Source organism: Suricata suricatta, chromosome 3, assembly GCF_006229205.1.
Source record: "Suricata suricatta isolate VVHF042 chromosome 3, meerkat_22Aug2017_6uvM2_HiC, whole genome shotgun sequence".
NCBI classification, from domain to species: domain Eukaryota; kingdom Metazoa; phylum Chordata; class Mammalia; order Carnivora; family Herpestidae; genus Suricata; species Suricata suricatta.
In genome coordinates, this window is record NC_043702.1 from 27,059,651 (window position 1) to 27,062,555 (window position 2,905).

A 2,905-nucleotide genomic window follows, 5' to 3' on the forward strand; every position below is an offset into this window, starting at 1 on the left:
TGGATGAGGGCCACTGGCAGCTTAAAGGAAGGAGAAGTCAATTGTCCTGGGTGGAAGGGAGCCGCTGGCAAAGCAGGCCACACTTCCTCAAGGTCTAGAAAGATACACAGAAATTCACTTGGGGGGGGGGGGGCCAGGGATGGCACCGAGAGCACCACAAGTAGATACGACCAAGAACACTTGCCAACATGAACAGGCGATATGGCTACTGTATATTGATGAAAGCACATTTATGAAATTTAGTATTTTAGTAACAAAATCTAGCTGATTCGAAAGTTTCCATTCCTTATTGAGATACAAAAACAAAAAAAAGGCATCAATGTTTTTCCCCAATAAGAGTCATTTTTCCCCCTTATTAGCAATTCTTTTCGAGGTACCTGTTGTGTGATCCTTTGGGGCCCTGCATTTCCAAAGGTGGTGAAGTCTGCAGTCTCTGCACATCAGCTCACAAAGAGGCCCCAGAATTAGCCAAAACCTCTAACTACTTAACCAGACTGGAAATAACAATTGGCAAGGATAAAGAATGCCTCACTGGAGGTGTAGGGACCCAGGTACGTGCCAGATCCCATAGCAGGCATTAGGGGAGAATACACCAGGCATGGCCGTGCCCTCGTGTAGCTCAAGGTTCAGTGGAGAAAGACAGAACTGGGTTCAAATATTTGATTTATGATGGCTAAATATGTGCCATATGTAAATATCTTAAATGAGGGAAACACGGTAGTGTTCTGGGAAATGAAGTACAGTCCACTTGAAACTGTTGCTGAAAAATGATGTATTGTACAATTCAATTAGTCTTCCTGGCTCTATTGAGCAGTGTTTATACTGAGTCAGGGACCTGCTGAATTAGGTTCACAATGCTACCTTTTAGTAGGTGAAGAGAAGGACAAAGGGCACTGGCCAGTCTCCCAGGCCTGAAAAGACTTTTCTCTTCAGGTGGTACTTAAGCCTAAAAGGGGGAAGGGGGGAAGGGACAGGGGAGTCCTTTACAGAGACAGTAAAAGCAGGGAGACAAATGGGAGAGCAGCTACCAACAGGAGCGTTCATAAGCTGAAGTCACTAAAAACCAAGCCAGAGCTGGTTTCACTACTGTCTAAGGCGCTGCTCCACGAGGGTATTAACCAGGGCTGGGAAGCCAGCGCGTACTGTGGCCACGGCTGCCTGAGTAGGTGACAAATGCTCACGGTGCTGAGGGGGTCCGGGGGCACGCTGAGCATGTGCTCATGCTCCCTAATCAATCCCTTACACCGGTAAGAGAATTTCTGAACGAACTAAAAATTCAGTACAAAATGCTATTTTCGCAAAATAGAGTGCTGTATCGCCACTGCTCTCCTAAGTCCTAACCAGCCCTGCAAACCGGGTAAGGATTCCACTTTCAAACTCCACTGTAATTAGAACGCGTTTTCAAAAAGAAAATGTTAAATATATAGTTACTTAGGGAAGAAGACCAGAAAGTTTATGTGAGGAAAAGCTCCTTTCTTATTAATAGAACTATTACATAAATTGTACATGAACACCAAATATATTCCACCTAAGAGCTACTGTCCTATTTCTTGCCAACAGGATTATGAAAACCATGAGAAGGCTGATTGCTGTTCTGGATGGATATAAAAACTCCGCTCACGGAGACAGGTAGATGGGCCTGATACTTTTCTAAAAACGGTTTTGGTTGACATTGTCGTCAGTGATCCCACTCCATTCACATTAAAAGCAACTTGTAGAGGGTCAATAGGTCATTTTTCAAACCTATTGACCTTTTGGTATTTTACTAAATAATATTTAATGTTTACTAATACTATTAACATAACTTCTTTCCAGAGCTTTTGAGGCTCATGAACAGATGCATTTAAGCTACCAGAACTCAAGTCTGTGACTGATTTTGTGGCAGTTTGTGAACTGGTTCCCCGTCACGGCGCTGCCTGCGGTCTTCTCGACCCAAGAGCTGAGGAGCAGGACGTCGAGGTAGGGACGGTTCTCCTCCTCACCTCACACGTCCAAGTGTGTTTATAAACATACTGGTTATGGGAGTAGTAAGCCTTTTGTTAGGCAGGTGACAGCTACCCTTTAAAGTTCTTGAATGTTGTTCGGGTTTACGTAATTCTGAGAAAGGTTCTGGAATGGTCGTCCTGGTATGCTTCCCGACAAAAACAGCCCCAGGAAATAAAGTAATGGAGCAAAGGGAAGGTTTAACCAGAGACAGCAATTTGGAGATGATGTGGTGGGGGTGGGCATTGTGAGGACTTCAGTTTTTGTTAAGGGAGGAAAGGGATTGATGAGAACATAGTTTTAGAATAACAAAAACCGGTAAAAACATCTAGTTCAGTTTTTCTCTGCCTGTGTTCAATACTAATCCCCCAACAATGGTGTTCTGAGGCCCAAAAGGAAAAATGCCACAAAGCAAGTACCTTCTCTTCTTAGTGATTGTCTATGAAAGCTTTCGGATATCATGTTTGCTTAACCTGCTCAGCCCAGCAATTTCCCAAACCTGACTATAGACAAGGCAGCAATTTCATGTTAGGCGGGCCTTGTGCAGGGGCAGTGGGAGCTGAGGCGCAGCCTGGACCCTACTTCCCCAGCGGAGGAGGGGGCCTCTTTCTCCAACTCCTTCCATCTTGCCCGGGTGTGAGCTCCAGGCTGTGTTCTCCAGGGGGGCCGTGTTCTGGCTGCAGCACTGGCCCAGCTGGGGCCCTCTCTTGAACACTCTTTTCAAGTAACACCTGTTAACAAGTGCAGAACTTATTATTGCTCCATGGAACACATTTTGAGAAATGCTGAATTAATCCATTACCTATACTTAATAGGTTAAAAAAAAATTGAATCCAGAGACCTTAAGTGACTTATCTGTAGTCGTTTTGTGGCAGAACTAGAGCCAGAGATCAGATCTCTGGATACTCTGTCCTGTGCTTTG

The 2,905-nt window shown here is 44.8% G+C and overlaps 1 pseudogene; it reads right to left on the reverse strand.

Annotated features, from left to right (window-relative positions):
* Positions 1-2,905, reverse strand: part of LOC115286945 — a 17,237-nt pseudogene that overhangs the window by 10,994 nt on the left and 3,338 nt on the right.